The sequence below is a fragment of the Marmota flaviventris genome, chromosome 4 (genome assembly GCF_047511675.1).
Source record: "Marmota flaviventris isolate mMarFla1 chromosome 4, mMarFla1.hap1, whole genome shotgun sequence".
Taxonomy (NCBI): domain Eukaryota; kingdom Metazoa; phylum Chordata; class Mammalia; order Rodentia; family Sciuridae; genus Marmota; species Marmota flaviventris.
Window position 1 is genome coordinate 131,132,623 of NC_092501.1, and position 18,550 is coordinate 131,151,172.

At 38.9% G+C, this 18,550-nt stretch overlaps 1 long non-coding RNA gene across 1 annotated transcript; it reads right to left on the reverse strand.

Annotated features, from left to right (window-relative positions):
• Positions 1–2,292: 2,292 nt before the first annotated feature.
• LOC114087411 (uncharacterized) lies at positions 2,293–12,576 on the reverse strand. The gene is made up of 3 exons (XR_003581804.2): positions 12,488–12,576; positions 3,574–3,733; positions 2,293–3,424 (listed from the first exon to the last, which is right to left on the reverse strand). It is a non-coding gene; the product is annotated as an uncharacterized lncRNA (long non-coding RNA).
• Positions 12,577–18,550: the final 5,974 nt, after the last annotated feature.

Consider the following 18,550-nt stretch of genomic DNA (forward strand, 5'->3'; position numbering starts at 1 on the left):
GAAGTTTATTTGTCTCATGTTTCTGGAGGCTGGAACTATAAGAGCATTGGCTTAGTGTCAGTTCAGTGTCTAGTGAGGGCCTCTTTGTTGTACCATAACATGACAGAGAGTCTCACACTTCAAGATAGAGGGAATGGGTCATGTCACCCATTCACCCAATACTTAATCCTCAACAACAGCCCCCAAGTGGTCATCTAACCTATAAAACCCTCCAGTGATAGCAGATTCACTTCTTCCTAGAGCAGTCTATTCCATTTCTGGAGAAGATTTCTAGAGAATTAGTTTTTATTATGGCAGCCCCTCTTTAATTTCACATTTACACATCCGTTTTCAGTCCCAAACTTCGACCCCCAAACTCATTCTGTCATTTGTACTCCTTGTCAACCAAATGTTGCTAAAGTCACAAAAAAAGTATCCATTGGGTCTTCTCCAAATCTGAGTTATTTGCTATTGGTTACCACTCTTAGATTCATACTTTTTGACAGCTTATCAAATTTCCCACTGTGGCTAAAACAAAACTTTATATACTTTCTCAACACTATTCGTATCCCCAAATTCCCAAAGATGCCCTCACTTCCTGTATGTATGTTTGTTTGCTTGTGTGCTTAGTAGATAAGCCTGCCTCTCAAGTCACTGTCTTTTCCACCTCTACATGTTTCTATTTTCACCAATGAAGATGATAATCATGATAAGCATCTATTGCCAAGAAATGCCCCATATTTTTTTCAGCCCAACAAATTCACTGTGTTCCTCTCAGCTTGTCATGTCTCTTCACATTGTCATGCCTTTTCCTGTTGCTTACCTATTCTTTCTCCAATCTTTACCTTTTTTAATTGCCCCAAATCATTCTTATCGTAAATCTCTTATATTTAAAAACAAGATGCAAAAGAAAACAATTTTCAATCCCAACAATCACTCTATCAGCTATTCTTTCTCCCCTTTCCTTACAAAACATGTTTCTGGGAGAAAAGATGTATTTACCCATATTAGCATCCTGAAGCTCTTCACCCCTTCATTGTATACTCTCCAGCTCCACCTCTGGCTTAGTGTTGATATCATGCTCTGGCATAATGCAAATCCCCGCTTCTGTGACCTCTTCATACAATGTTATATTTCTTCCTACACCTACAATGTGAACCTTCAAAGTTCTGCCTTCTTTGAACTATATAAGCTTTGACTGAGATGTGTTCACCTTAAAGCTTTCATCCTATTCTAAAGTGTTCTAGGGTCTGCTGCTGGACTCATCTGTCTAGCTAGGCGGAAAGTTGTATGAAGGCTCATGTCCCTCCTTGTATTTAGCACATGAAAACAATATCAATAAATACTTGATGAATACTTTTCAACATTTGAGAAATTTACAATATTTTAAGTAATAATGAAGCCATATACTAAAAGGGTATCTGAGTAGCCCACCTCCCTTTCTCCAGTTTTCTCTCTTTCTGTACTTCTTCTCTTTCCCCTCTACATTAAAGAGAGTTTTGATAGCTGATAAAATTTGTGTGAGAAGCGGGAAGTGGTGGCACACACCTGTAATCCCAGTGGCTCTGGAAGCTGAGGCAGGAGGATCACAAGTTCAAAGCCAGCCTCAGCAGTAGCGAGGCACTAAGCTACTCAGTAAGACCCTGTGTCTAAATAAAATACAAAATAGGGCTGGGAATGTGGTTCAATGATTAACTGCCCCTGAGTTCAATCCCTGGTACCTTCACCAAAAAAAAATTTGTGTAAGAAATCATAATGAAGCCAACTAAAGCTTGCTCAATTTTTTTCTTCCTCTTTCTGGGGTAGTGTACATTTAATTATTCATTAAATCATATTTGGGTATGTGCATGTTATACATAAGTAATGCACTCTTGTTATAAGGGATTCTTACCAAACAAACTAGAACTGAAAGCCTCCTCCATGCTTCTTTAGAGGAGCTAACTGCCAATGGCGGGTTGATGGCTATGTTTCAAATTATTTCTTCTACTCATTTTTTACCTTCAACAAAAACATAAACAAAGATTTGCTATATAAAATCCTGATCAGGATAAACAAACACAGTAGCCATCTGACTTCCTGTTTGTCTTTCACTTTGATTTTTATCTACCATGTCCTTTACGATGCCATGACTCCTGTTTATTGCTGCTAACTCCTTGACACAGAATCCTCATGAAAGGTATGTATCATTCTCATTTTTTACCAAATATACACACATGTTCAACATCTTTCCTCTAAGTGGGGAAATTTATAGCAAATTGAAAATGCTGCATCAGTTCAAGTTTTCAGAGAAGCACTGAAGGACCTTAAGCAAGTACATTTAGCTAAACTGAGCAACAGCAAAATGATCATTTCTGGGGAAGATATGACTCAGGAAAATGTAAACTGCAATAAATAGTCTCAAAATTATGATTTTGTCACATGAATGTGATATAAAATTCATTTTAATCATAAAGTGGCTCATTTGCATATGCCCCTATTAAAGTATCAGGCACTCTTCTAAGCACATCGCATCCATGATGTGATTTAATTCTCACATCAACCCAAAGAAGTAGGTGCTGTTGTTGTTCACAGCTTATAGATAGTGAAACTACCCACAGTAAATAGTAGATCAAATAGTCAAATTCCGGTCTGTCTGACTTCAAAGCTCTCATTCAATTTCTTCAATAAATATTAATTGAGCCAGGCATTGGAAAATAAGCAGACAATGGTCCATGTCCACATGGAGTTTACAACCTAGCAATGGAGATAGACATTAATCATTTAGTAAAATAGATAATTATTTGAATTAAAATTGTGATATACACCATGAAGAAAGGGTAGAACATATTCACTTATATATTCCAAACTCCTAGACAGTTTAGATATAAAATATAACTAGATAGTGCCTGTTTCAGATGAATGACAAATATTGGTTGAATATTGAATAAGGATTTTGTGAAGGGACATAATGGGGACTCAGTCCTATCTCAGTGGAGGCCAGGGAAGGCCTTCTGAGAAGATGAGACTTGAAGGATGACTTGAGCTGACTAGAAGATAGGAGAAGCTTACAGGGAAGGGTGTTTGAACAGCCCGACAGCAGTGCTGGAGTCAAGGCAGAACCTTGGCAGATGAAAACAGAAAGTGAACCAGAGAAGACAAGGCCCGGTGGCTGGGTGAGTGTGAATGGCCTGAAACGAACTGTGGAAGTAGGATGAGTTATGCTCATCCAGGGTCATAAGAGTGATATAAATATTTTTATCTTGATTCCAAGGGCAGTGGGTCACCAGGGAGGGGTTTTAACAAGGGCAACGTCAGCAACAGCTTTCCATTGATGTTGTAGCCCAAGCGTGGTCATCGAGGAGGTGAGCTAGTTACCAACTGCAGCAGTCCAGACCTGCACAAGGCTGAGGGCAGTGGAGGAGGCAAGGGAACAGATGACTCATACTCAGCAGTTGACTGCTGGGACCTGAAGAGTAAGAGGGACGAAGCGTCAGTCTGCATGCCTGTGTCAGTTATCTATTGCTACACACAAATCACCAAGTATTCCAAAAGGTAGTGACTTAAAACCATTATTTCATAGCATCTTCAAAGGTCAAGAATCTGGGGGCAGCTTACCTAGTTATGGTGCTGTGTCTTATGAGACCATAGTCAAGCTGTTGGTGGGTGTTGTGTCATCAAAGTCTGATCCGGGGCTGGAGGATCTGCTTCCAATCTCACTTGCATGGTTGTTTTCAGGCCTCAGTTCCTTACAGTGTGGGTCTCTCCATGGGGCCAGCTGGGCATGGAATTTGGCTTCCCCCATGTGAGAATCCAGGAGAGATTTAGAGAGAGGAGAAAGGAGGAGGAGGAAGAAAATAAAGAAACTTTAGAATTTATCTCAGAAGTGACATACTATCTCCTCTACCATATTCTACAGGTCATGCTGACTAAATCTAATACACTTAGGAAGGAACTGCTCAAGGATGTGAATACCAGGAAGGAGGAGGGCATCACTAGGGGCTACCTCCGAGGCTAGTGACCACCACCATGTAGTGATGCTTTCAAGTGAGGATAATTTGTGAAATTGTGTGTGTGTGCGCATGTGTGCGAACAGTTTTGCTTATTTTCTTACAAAGTGGCAGTTTACAAAGATGTATACAGGAGTTAGGGAGACCACAGAGATAATGCAAGTTATTGGAACACTGAAGAAAAGAGACTCATGAAGAGGGGCAGACATAGCGAGTGATGTACTCAAGCCAGGTCATAGGACACATGGGAGGGAGCTGAATGTTAGCATCTTTTACAAACTGTATTCAATGATGTCACATTGGTACCCTAAAGTCAGTTACGGCGTATCAGGAATAGTATCTCATGGAAATAAGCAAATACTACAAATCGGAACTTTTTTTTTTTTTTTTCTGCAGACCCAATTCTTAAACATTGACCAGCATACCACTGAACACAACCAGGCTGAGGCAACTCCTAAGGGAGGTTAGCAGAGAGAAATCACACCCAGATCTCACTCTTAAGATTGAGGGAGGACCAGACTCATCCTGGAAGCCAGAGAATGCAGGAGCCCTTATACACTCTATACAAACCAACCCCTGAAGCAGACAGCAAGCTGGAAGAGGATTCTGCTAGAGTAGATCAAAGTAAAGCAAGGCTCCCTATCAAGATGACTCTCCAGCATCTCTAGCAAGCAACTGTAGACAGTGACTCAGTTAACTGAAAGAGAAACAAAGTATCATTTGCCACAATATCTCTTAATTATACTTTTTCTATTAAATGCATTTCTGAGGATTGAACTCATGCCTGCTATATTAGTATTCAACCACTAAGCCACATCTCAGTCACCTAATTTTTAAATTATTGTGGTACTGGGAATGGAAGCCAGGAGTGTTCTAATTCTGAGCTACATTCCTAGCCCCTCTTATTTTATTTTTGAGACAGGGTCTCACTAAAGTGCTGGATCTGGCCTCAAACTTGCAAACCTTGTGTCTCAGCCTCCCAAGTATCTGGGAGCCTAGTTATATACTCTCTTACCCACCCTACTCACTCTTGATTTCCCACATCAATGGTAATAAATTTGGCAGACAGTGGAAAACACTGGATTTTCTAGTTTGGTCAGTGAATGAGGTTTTTGTTGTTGTTTTTTGGTAAACAATAGAAACTAACTCTGGCTAAGTTCAGAGAGAATTTATTGGAAAGATATGTGACAGCTCTCTCTCTCTCTCTCTCTCTCTCTCTCTCTCTCTCTCTCTCACACACACACACACACACACACACACACACAAAAAAAAAAAGATCCAAAGAATGATGTTTGGAAAGCACAGCCCTGCATTATTTAAGTAGTAATTGATGATCTCAGGATCATTGTTGAAATAAATCCTGTTCCATTTTTTTAACCAGTTCTTGAGTTACCTTGTTCAATGTACTATCCTAGAATAAAATGTGATTGGCCAACTTCAGCGTCAGAGACCACTTGGCAAGATGGCAGCAGGGTTCCTTAACAATGGTCCCACTGAACTGCCACAAGGAGGAACCAATAATTCCCTAGCAAGGAATCCAGAGCCCTCTTAGGAGCAGGAGGCGGAATGCATGCTGGGAAGCCAAGGAGCAGCAAATGTCCACTGCAATCTAGGATTCCCATCACTCTGGGGTCCCTCCTGAGTTAGGGGTGCGGGGTAACTTTCAGACATTAATATGGAATTAATTCTTCTTTTAAAAACTCTAGGCATAACATTACTAGTTCAGAATGCCAACCGACTTGACTTTAAGAGGGTAACATTTAAAAATTAAAATCAATGATAATTTAATGAATGTGGGAACTAAAATAAATAGGAAACTGAAAGAAAAGCTGAAATGCACTGATGTTTAAGATGAAAATAAAACACCATTGTTTTGTCAAATCTGGTGATCACACACAAGTGTATTCAGTAACATTAGGAATGATTGGAAAACTTAGGAGTTAAAATGGAGACAGGTTATCAAGTGTTATGAGTTTGGAAGAGACTTTCTGGTGTACCTTGGTAGTAAATATGGGTTAAAAGAAAATATTTGGCCTTTAAGGACATGGCTCCCCTGACCTGCAGTGTTCTCTTCACTCCTCCAGAATCTGCTGACACCTTCAAGATTGGGCTCACCTGTCTTCTTCTCTCTGAGCCTTCCTGGACCAAATCCAGCCCAAACCATGATTAAATAATGCTTCTTGTCTATGTCAAGCATTTCATATTTCCCCAATGTCCCCTCAGCTTGTTATTTATCTTTTATGTATATATCCTGACCCTCAACCAGGGCCAAGAACATTGGAGGCAGTGTCTCTATCTCATGATGATAAGCTGGCTCTTGGAAGTTTGATGTAACCTTTTCAAAACTTGGTCTTCCTTCCCTTCTGGTTGCTCTTCTATTTAAACCTTGAAAATACTGACTTCAACAAAGGTTTGTCCCTCTTTCCCCTTTTTCTGTCTCATAATGTTATCTGTGCTATCATAAGGTTAGTGACAAAATACATGTCAAAGCCCAGGCAGGACTTAACACTCAGATGTTTGAGGTTTTTTTTGAGGCCCTTCTCACTACAATCATATGCACACCCCTATAATGGTTACTACTCTTAACAGTGCTTGCCTTGTGCTACTGTTCTTCCTCAATGATCTCATCAACTTGGGCAGTTTCAACCGTGATCTTTTAGGGAAGGATTCTCCATCCGCCTCCAGCTGACTCATTTCCCAACCCCAGTCCCATATTTCGAACTGGATGTTCTATAAACATCTCAAACTCAGCACATCCTAAATCGAACCCATTCCTCTGTGTAAACCTACTTCCTTTTATTGAAACACTTGATCTCCAGTCAGAACTGTGCTAGATGTGGCTTATGCTTGAAGTCTCAGCAACATTTCCAGAATGCCCCTTCTCACTCTTCCTCAGCCATGACTGGTTGCCAAGTCCTGGTTGGATCTGCCATTGTGCTGCAGATGTTCCATTTCCTTTGCAGCCCCATGTTCAGCCTTCATTAAATTTCAATTCAAAACCTGATAGAACATCCTGACTTGTCCCTCTATCTCTGTCCCCACCTCAACTCATGTTCTACAAGGTTACCAAAATCCTTTTCCTGAAACTCTGATAAGATCTTGTCAAACCTCAGTACCCCTTCTCCCTTGACATACATAAAGTTTTGAATTCCCTCTGCTGTGCCATGTAAACAATCCAACTATCTACAGTTTGTAGCCCAACCAAAGTTTCTCACCTTTTCTGTAGTCCCCAAACCCAAAACCACCTTCCTTATTTCACATTCCAGAATAATCTCTTTATCATTACACAATTAACTTTGCTAAGTCATTCCTTTGTTTTGAGCAGTCTTACCATTCAGGATCTTCCTAAGACATCTTATGAATTTTAACAGTTAAAATTAATTATTCCTGTGGGCTGGGGTTGTGGCTCAGTGGTAGAGCACTTGTCTAGCATGTGTGGGGCATTGGGTTCGATTCTCAGCACTGTGTATAAATAAATGAACAAAATAAAGGTCCATCAGCAACTAAAAAAATAAAATAAAAGTTAATTATTCCTTTTATTAGTAATAACTATGAATTATAAATAATTTAATATGTGCCAGGGATAACATTTTCCCCAGGTTTCTTATTGGTGCATTATAATTGTACATATGATGGGATTTGTTACGTATTCATATATGCACACAATACAAATATAACAATATAATTTGGCCAATCTCACTCCCCAGCACTTCCATCCTCTCTTCCCCCCTCCCTCCCCTGTCCCTTTCCTCTACTGATCTCCATTTTATTTTCATGAGACTTCCCCACACACCACTACCACCACCACCTTTCTTTTACTTGTTCTGCTCTAGCTTCCACAAAGGAGATAAAACATATGGCCCTTGACCTTCCGAGTTTGGCTTATTTTGCTTAACAAAATGATCTCCAGTTCCATCCATTTTCCTGCAAATAACATAATTTCATTCTTCTTTATGGCTGAATAAAATCCTATTGTGTATATATATATATATGACACATTTTCTTTATCCATTCATCCATTGAAGGATACCTAGGCTGATTCCATAGTTTGGCTATTGCGAATTGTGCTGCTATAAACATGACTTTGCATGTATCACTGTAGTATGATGACTTCAATTCTTCAGGATAAATACTGAGGAGTGGTATAGCTGAGCCAAATGGTGGTTCTGTGCCTAGTTTTTTAAGGAACCTCCATACTAATTTCCAAGTAGTTGTACTAATTTATAATCCCACCAATAGGGTAAGTGTTCTTTTTTCTCCACATCCTCTCCAGCATTTATTATTATTTGTATTCTTTTTTTTTTTTTTTTGTACCAGGAATTGAACTCTGGGGAGCTTAACCACTGAGCCACATCTCCAACCCTTTTTGTGTTTTTATTTTGAGACAGGGTCTCACTAAATTGCTTCGGACCTTGCTAAATTGCTGAGCCTGGCTTTGAACTTCTGATTTTCCTCCCTCAGCCTCTGGAGCCGCTGGGATTATAGGCATGTGCCACAACGCCTGACTTAATTTCTAGGTCTATATCCAGTTGATCTTTGTGCAGGGTGAGAGATAAGGATCTAGTTTCATTCTTCTACATATGGATAGATAACCAGTTTTCCCAGCACCATTTGTTAAAAAGGCTGTCTTTTCTCCATTGTATATTTTCGTGTGCCAGAGACTTTACATATGTTATCACATTTAATCGGGATCATAAACCAGCAAGTAGGTATCACAGGCCATGGTCCTTTATCCAATGCCATGAGGCCAGCTATGCTTATGAATTCAGAATGTCTAATTTTAGAATTATAATAGAGTAGTAGTTGTCTTGGTTTCCCTATCTGTAAAATATGAGCTCAATGTTTCCCTCATGGGACTTTTGTGAAATAAACAATGTATTCCTTCACAGAAAAGTCTAACCAAATGCCCTTTTAAATGCATTTTTGGGGTTTCCTTGACTGTTAAAATAATACTGGCTTGTGAATAATACCTTATCAGGAAAATAAATGGATCTAACTTTTGCAGTTACTGAATATGTAACAGGAAAGCAATTTAAATGGTGGTAAGCACCTTCATTTTGTTGGTGGTGTCTCCTTGTCTTTCTTCATTTTTACTACCTTCTGCTAATTGCTCATCAACCCTTTACTCAGCATTTCCTATCAAAAGCACAGAATTCTACTGGAAGAAGAATGCTTTCTTCAGTTTTTTGGCCTATCTTACTATTAATTCATAATTTTCTCTGGAAAAATTGTTAGACAATCATTCCTTTCTAATCTGGCAAAAACACTTCATGAAAATTATGCTAATTTTCAGGAATTCAATACAAAAACCATGAACAAATCCTTTCCCTTTATTCTTCCATGGGTCTAGATGCAGAAAAAATCAATGATTTTAATGCTGAATGCATCACAGTAGCCAAGACATGAAATCAACTGAAGTGTCCATTGACAGATGAACAGATAAAGAAATATGGTATATACACACAATGGAATATTATTCAGCCATATAAAGAATGAAATCCTGTTATTTGCTAGAACATGGATGTCAATGGAGAATATTGTGTTAAGTGAAATAAGCCAAACACAGAAAGACAAATAACACATGTTCTCATTCATAAAATGTTGATCTCATAAAAGTAGAGAGTAGAATAGTGGTTGGTGGATGATAGGAAGGGTAGGAGAGACGGAAGATAGAAGAAGATCAAATAACAGTTACTAAAACACAGTTAGATAGGAGGAACAGGTTCCAGTGTCCCACAGCACAGTAGGGTGACTGGTTTACAACAATTTATAATGCATTTTATAAAGAACTAGAAGACAATATTTGAAGTTTCCTTCCACACACACACAAAAAAAGATAATTATTTCAGGAGATAGAAATGTCAATTGCCCTGATTTGATTATTTATTATATTGGATTATCCCACTACCCCACAAATATGTATGGTTATTGTGTGTCGATAAAAAATTTTAGAAGATAAATAAGGAAAAAAAAGAAGTTAGTGCTGAAAGGGACCTTGAAGTTCTATTGGTACCTACGACCTGAGTTTACTTATCTGTTCTATTTGGAACAGGGAACTGATGTGACCTTCTCAAGCCCACACAGTTAGTTGGTGAAACAACACAGGCCAGATATCAGCTTCTTCTACCTACCCAAGCAACCACTGATCTGCTTTCTGTCATTACAGATTCATTTGTTTTTTTCCAGAATTTCAGACAAATGAAATCATATGGTATGTGTTCTTTGTATCTGGCTTCTTTCATCCAGCATAACATTTGGGTTTTTTTGGTTGTTGTTGTTATTTTCTTTCTTTCTTGTTTTTTTTTTTTCCAACCAGGAATTGAACCCAGGGGTACTTAACCACTGAGCCATATCCCCAGCCCTTTCTATATTTTATTTAGAGACATGATAATTTGCTAAGTTGCTTAGGGCCTTGTTAAGTTGCTGAGGCTGACTTTGAACTTGGGATCCTCCTGCCTCAACTTCCCAAGCAGCTGGGATTACAGGCATGTGCCATGGTACCCAGCTTTTAATTGGTTTTTGAGATAGAGTCTCATTATGTTGACTAGTATGGCCTCAAACCCTTGGACTAAGGCAGTCCTCCTACCTCAGCCACCTGAGTAGCTGGGACTACCGGTGCATGCTACTGCACCTGGCTTCACCCTAATTATTTTAAGATTCACCCACATTTTTGCACATATTGGAAGAGTATGCATTTTTGTCCTTAGGTAGTATTTCATTTTAAAAACACACCACAACTTATTTAGCCATTCTTCTCATTTTATAGCTTTTTTATAATAATTTTAAAAATTAGAATAATTTCTCCAACTTTTTCTTTGTCAAAATTATTTCAGTTATTCTTGGTCCTTTTAGAAACTATTTTTGTCGATTTTTATTTAAAAAAAAATCTTGTTCAATTCCTAGTAACCACCAAGAAAAGGAAAAGAAAAAATTAACCATCACATTTCTGAAAAGAAGTATTTGGAAACTTTTGATTTCAAAACTAAAAGAGAATTAAAGCCCTTCATTTGCATTCAATGAAGCAATGATATCCAGAGATGTAATGGTTTGATCTAAAATCACATACATTTGTCCATTTATTCATTCACTTAAAAATTCAACATTGAGAATTGAGGATGTATGTAATTCAGGGGAAGAGTGCTTATTCAACATGGGAAAAGCCCAGGGTTTCCTCACTAGCATCACACATTCTCAAAAAAATTCAACATTCATTCTAAAAACATTTACTAAGTGCTTGCTTATCAAATACCTGTCATACAAACTAAATAAAAACTTAAAAACCCTACTGAATTCTACATTTAAACATGTCAGTGTTATGTTACATAAATGATACTTGAAATAAAGCTGTTTTTAAAATAATAAGATCTGCTGGGCACAGTGGTGCGTGTACACCTGTAATCCCAGTGGCTCTGGAGCCTGTGTCAGGAGGATCAGAAGTTCAAAGCCAGCTTCGACAACTTAGCAAGACCCTGTCTCAAAATTCAAAATAAAAAAGAAATGGTCATGTTGCTCAGTGGTTAAGCACTCCTGGGTTCAATACTTGGTACCTAAATAAACAGCAAGATCCATTTCTTCCCATGAAGTTTAGTGGACACATGAGATAAGCAAAAACAATTACAATAAAAAGTGAACATGCTGTCACAGACCTGTGTGCTTATCCACTTAACACTGAAGCATCCTGGGACTCAGGCCTTGGACCTCTTCAACTTGTTTTACTATGGCCACTCTCTTCATGAGGTCACTTAGTGTCATTGCTTTAAAACTCAATTGAATTTTATTAACTCCAAATTATTTTTTTTATCTCAGTAGATCTCTCACACAAACTTGCAGCTCAAACAGCCAAGTGACAATATGACTTCTCTGCTTTAAAGGATAAAAAGCATCTCAAAATCATCATACCCAAAACCAAATTCCTGATCTTCCCCTCCAAATCTGCTCCTTCTATAAATTTCACCATCTCAGTTGCATCTTTTCTAGTTGCTCAAGCCAAAAACCTTGGCATCATCTTTGATTTGTTTCTTTCTCTCATTGTCTACATTTAATCCTTCATGAAATTTTATTAGTCTACCCTTAACATACATCTAGAACCTCACCACTTCTCACTACCTCCTCTTCTGCAATTCTGGCCCAAGCCTTTATCTTGTTGGATTATTGCTCCCCCCACACCACCACCCAATAATTCATATTCTCTAACAACCAAAAGGAAACTTTAAAAACATAGCTCAAATCAAGTCAGTTCTCTGATCAAACCCTTCAGTGACTTCCCATTTCACTCCTAGTGAAAATCAAGGTCCTCTCAGTGGTCTCCAAGACCTATAAAATCTGGTCCACTATCTCTATCCTTGAACCTCTCTCTGATCTGCTCCATTGTTCATATTTCTGCTTATTCTCTTCCATCCACCCGAGCTCCCTTGCTATTCTTCAAATATTACTAGTAAGCACCTATTGAAGGGCCTTTGTATTTTATGTCCCCTCTGTCTAGAAAACTTTTCAGCAGATAGCCCCAGTGTTCACTCCCTCACCTTCTTCAAGTCTTTGCTCACACGTTACCTTCTCATTGAAGTCTTCTCTGACCACCCAATTTCAATTCGTATCTCCCTTACCCCACACATCTTCCCCTGGCACTTCTTCTCACTTCCCTATTCTATTTGTTCCTCAAGCAGTTGTAGTCTCCAAAATACTACATACATAATTTACTTGTATAGTTCACTGTGTTTATCCCTACAGAGGCCCATTACATCTTGCCTATTTTGTTTACCACTGCTTTCCAGAATCTAGAACAGTAGACATAAAATATTTGAGTGGGTGAATAAATGTGTCCAATACTCTCAGAAAAGGAAATGAATGGTTTTCTCTGGAACTACATCAGGGTGTTTTTTTACCACTTTGGGGAGGGTGGTGGCTAAAAGGAGGGGAAAGGTTGCTAGCTTGTAGGGAAGAGTTAACTGTAGAAGTTGAACTGAGCTATGAAGGATGATCAGCAACTTTCCAAACAATATAGAGAAAGGCATTACAGGTAGGTGGAACAGTGTACACGAGGCTGGGATATTTTTCAAAAGTACAGCGTAGTGAAGAGTTGAGTAACACATTGGGCAAGTACAGAGCAGGAAAGAGAATGGGTGGGACAGACAAGGGTATAACTAGCAGGAACACTACTAGGGAGGAGCACTAGTAGGCAGCCAGCACCACCTCAGAAGGCCTCTGCCTGTACCCAGTCTCCTAACTTCCTCTCCACTGTCTTGTCTATTGCCCCATACAGTCTCCCTTTTCAGTCTAAAACTTACCTTTCTTTTAGGTTTTATGGGTTGATGTCTTTACTATACACATTTTGTGATCCCAGAGAGTGAGATTTAAGGACAATAGTAAAAATAGGCATATTTGAAAAATATGAAAAAGATTTATACTTTGAAATAGATTATAAATTTTTGATTACTCAAATCCAAAAGACTGAAGCAATTGAAACTTAAAAAGAAATGACAGTTGGTGGTGGCCTGAGTCAGTCTATTTTCATCAATTTTAGTCTGTAGTGGGGAAAAAAAAGCCACACAGGATTGTGGAAATAGATGTAAATTTGGGGGGGATTGAAAAATGTCTTTCAAAGTCTTAGGCAATTGATAACTGACAAACTGAAATTTATCTTATATTAATTATTATGTATTTGCACTATTAAGTAATGAGGAGTAGGAAATTATTGCAAACTGATTATGAACTGTAATGTTGTTCTTTTTATTCTTAAAACTACTCTAATTTTCTTTATTTTTAGTGGTAAAGCAGAAAATCTTGTGCCTTTTTATTACATTAAAAGTAGACAAAATGTACAGAAAAATTATACACTCATTGGTTCAACCCACAACCTCAGGGAATGCCCTTTTTGAGGTGGAGAATTCAGTGTGCCTTGGGTTAGGATACAGAGACTCAGAGCTGAGAATGGGAGCACAGAAGGAAGAAAGCAAAATCTCTGATTCAGGCAGGCAGCAATGAATTTGGGGAGAAAGGCACAGTGTGAGGTACCATATTCCAGGGGGTGGACAAAGCCCAGGAACCAATGGAAGTGGAGACAAGCATTAGGGGAAGCAGCCTGCTACAGAGACCTGTGCTCTAGTCTTGTCCAAGGACAACTTGAGAGCTCTAAGATGCCACTGGTGGAATGTTCCAGTCTCCTGCCAGGAAAAAAAAAAAAAAAAGTATGGGAGATTTTCACCACATATTTGAAGTATGGAAAACAAAGAAGTTTTTCTAAAACTATCCTAGGAGATCGTATTAAGAAGATCTGGAAAATAATATCAGAAGCCTTTGAATTTGAGGGAAAAATAGTATAAAACAAAGTGTACATTTCTGTACACTTCTAATTGAACTAGAATTCTAATTGAAAGAATAATTAAATTGTCAATAAATCCTTTTGTGATCTTAGTTCCAAGTTGATAAGCTCTTCTGGTTTTATTACTCTTATAAACACCTGGTCAAGGTAGGCAATATCTATTTGAGTCAAGATCTATATTTCCAGAGTAGACAAAACCAAGTAAATAGTCCTCTTTTAGGATTCTTTCCTAAAAGAGACTTAAAGGATATTTTGTTTTGTTGGCCTGGATAAGCAACTGTCCATCTATATAATACCACAATAATTTGTAGATAAGATAAATCATTTAGTGTCTCTATAGAATAACAAATCATGATAGTTCCTTTTTCATGTCAACATAGTCTTGATAACAGACGTTGGTGGAGGCAAAGCAATTGATACATTAGTCCCACTTGAAGAACAGGGAAGCCAGGTGCAGTGGAGCATGCCTGTAATCCCCGCAGTTCAGGAGGATGAAGCAGGAGGATCACAAATTCAATGCCAGCCTCAGTAACTTAGCAAGGCCCTAAGCAACTTAGTAAGACCTGTTTCAAAATAAAAAGGGATAGGGATGTAGCTCAGTGGTAAAGCACCCCTAGATTCAATCCTCAGTACCAAAAACAAACAAATACAAAAAACAGGAAAGAAAGCAAGAGAATTGAGTATATGACTTTGTCACATGGGTGAAGTGTGGTGGTTTGGAGGACTGAATGTTTGCCTTATTCCAGCATTTCTACAGCATACGCAGGATTCCAGCAAAGGCCTCTCCAGATCTGACTCACCGCTTGGGAAGGCACTGCCCACCTCTTAGTATCATAAATTGTTTAGTAAACCAACCATTCCTGAAAGCAAAAAGTTATAAAATTCTGTAAAATTTGTCTTGAGCTCTGAATGAATATATCCAAATAAATATCATTTATTAAGGGAATGCAGTAATATATGACAGTCTTCAAAAAGTAAAGCTCAGCTGAAGCTTCAACTTGTTGCTTGTTTGGCATTTGAAGAAGTCAGAGAAGAGACAGCTTTTTGCTTCACACCACTCACCCTGGGACAGGCAGACTGCCTCCTGGGAGAGGGCTTCTAAGGCCACTCTTTCAAGCCCATAACTGATTCACCACATCCTGCCCCCTGGAAATGGGGCACAGCCATGCTTTGGCACATCTGCCTTTTTTGAATGCTCCTGAAATGTTAACAGCTGCATCTGGGCTTGCCAAGAGGATGCTTTCCTGACACAAAAGGCCTTTCATTACAATTTTCAATGCCATGTGTGATATTTGAGTTCTTCTTTTTTTTTTTTCTATTACTCTTATTCTTGAGGGTGCTTTTTGTTTAGAGCACTGTTTTTGTTTACAGCACTGGTTAAAACTTGGGGATTGCACTGGAGGTGTAGTAGTGATAGAGCACTTGCCTAGAATACATGAGGCCCTGGATTTGGTCCCCTAGCATCACAAAAACAAAACAAAACAAAAAACTTGGGAATGTCTTTTCCTTAGACCTGAATTATTCTGTACACACAGACAGATGTATAAAAGTACACTAAATATACCTTTGGAATGAATGATCTTCCAGATGGAAGGAGAACACCTGAGCAATTCAATACAAACTGACATTTTTAATAACTGACATATGATATCTTATGTTTTAGTGTTGTGTCCTTCTGATTTCAAATACTGTGTCTTAAAGGAAAAAGGAATTTAGGGAGATGAAAAGTTTATCATCCTTAAGTGTATGCTTTAGGGTTATTGATTTATTCACTTCGTACCCTTGGTGAGAACAAAGGAAAGAGAATATCAAGCTTACTTAGAAGTTGGCAGGGGTTTTCCCTCTTAACATTTCAATACAATTCATTAGGACAATAGGGAAGCTTTTCATGAAAGTTGTATCTTTGGGCTTAATTCAAGTTCTTCTATCTTAACATGCTGATTACTAATTCCCTCCTATCCTGTCATGTAGCTTTTGATTGGTGACTCCCTGTCAAAAAGCAAATAGAAGATCAGGTTGGTGGTGCATTGCTCTGCAGAATCCCAGCAAACTCAGGAGGCTGAGGCAGGAAGATTGCAAATTCAAGCCCAGCCAGCAATTTAGGGAGACCCAGTCTCAAAATTAAAAAAAAATATATTGGGCTGGGGTTGTGGCTCAGTAGTAGAGTGCTCGCCTGGCATGTGTGAGACCCTGGATTCGATCCTCAGCACCACATAAAAATAAATAAGTGAAATAAAGGTATTGTGTCCAACTACAACTAAAAAATACATATTTTTTTAAAAATGTAAGGTCAGGCAACGGTGACCAAAAGGAGGCAGATTTTAAAAGTCTGCTGAATGAAGCTTTATTGAGATTTCACTCCTGGCGGAACCCTAGACCAACAGAATGGGTCTAAGGAGAAACACACTGGGGCTTGACTGGACTGGAATTTGTATCGGGCTTAGGGCAGGAAGGGAGGGCTTGGGCCAGGAAAAGGGGTTTTTAGAGTCCCTTGTTCTACTGGGGTTGGTGGGGGAGGGTAGCTGGCTAAGATCCAGGATTAGCCAGGAGACCCCGCTGATGGACAGGCGGTTCTGTCAGTGCCTGATTGGTGGTTCTTTCCAGCCCTCTGGTTGTTTGGTGCTTTGTTCCTTAGCCACCTCCACCAACCTAACAAAAAAGGCTCAGTGGTAGAGTGCCCCTGGGTCCAATTCCTATTACAGAGAAAGAGAAAAGAAAGAAAAGGAAAAAATAGAGAGCTGGATATAGTGTTGCCTACCTCTAATCCTAGCTACTTAAGAGGCTGAGGCAGGAGGATTTCAAGTTGAGGCCAAAACTGCTTTTAAAAAAGGGCTGGCAATGGAGCTCAGCAGTCAAGTACTTGGCTAGCAAATGAGAGGCCCTAGGTTTAATTCCCAGTACCATTAAAAAATAAAAGAAAGAAATTGGAAACAGATTTCCTAACAGTAAAGTTATGATGTATCTAACACAATAAATCATATTCCTAATTTCAAATTATAGTTTTGATCAAAGGGGAAATATCACTGTATAAATTACTGTTTCCAAAATACAATGTTTTAATTAATTTTTTGATTTTTATTTATCTATAAATATTATTTAGTTTCTGATAATGTCATCTTAACCATATACTCATGTTATGCTTTTTTTTTTAAGTGCTGGGGATCAAACCCAGGGCCTTGCATATGCTAGGCAAGTGCTCTACAGGTTTAGACTGTAGTCTAAAACTGAACTACACTCCCAGCCCTTTTTAGCAGATAGAAATTGAGGATCTGTCAACAAGGATTTTATTAGGCTGGGGATGTGGCTCAAGCGGTATCGCGCTCGCCAGGCATGCTGCGTGCGGCCCGGGTTCGATCCTCAACACCACATACAAACAAAGATGTTGTGTCCGCCAAAAACTAAAAAATAAATATTAAAATTCTCTCTCTCTCTCTCTCTCTCTCTCTCTTAAAAAAAAACAACAAGGATTTTATTAGATAGTGGGAGAAATCAAGTGGACCTATATGAAGACATCTCAACAAGTGATGTTCCACATTGTAGTAGAGGTCATGACTCAGGCTTGCTTCTTCAGGTCTGTGACACTTATTTCCCCAGTTGCTGAGAGTGATGGTGACCTGCAGCCTTCAGCTAAGCCTCGTAAAACTGTTCTCTCCCAAAGATGGCTGCCATGCCTCAAGTCATGCTGCTTCCCTGAAAGCAGACTGTGTCCAGCAACTGGTTGATGAGAGGCTGTAGTCCCCAGCCTAGAGAAAGGGTAACTCAGAGGGAACATTCCAGCTCTAGGCCCTGTGGGATATGGTACAGTTTCCACAGTTTAACTCCTCCCTCTGCCCATTCCTAATTCCTTCACTTCCCTACAGGTATTGACCCCAGGGCACTTTCCATTATATTTTCTGTTTGCAAATCTCTGTTATAGGGTTTGATTGCTGGGGGAATCCCAGCTACAACACCTTCAAACACTTACAAAACAAAATTGAGAGGCCCAGGAATCAGTCTTGCTACCACCACCTTAGTTTCCTCTCTCAACTTCCTCAAAAAGGGTTGGTTGGATCAGATCTCCAAAGTAACATAAAAGTCTAATGTGTCACAATAATCATTCAATCTGGATTGCTCTTCTAAAAATAACTACTATCAACTGAAAAGAATGCAGAATCAAAACTCAATAACTTGGATTCAGTTTCCCAAATCAATTACTAATCTTCTTGGCAACATGAATAGAATTCCCTGCAAATATCCATTTGACAACAGAAGAAACTGAGGTAAATCA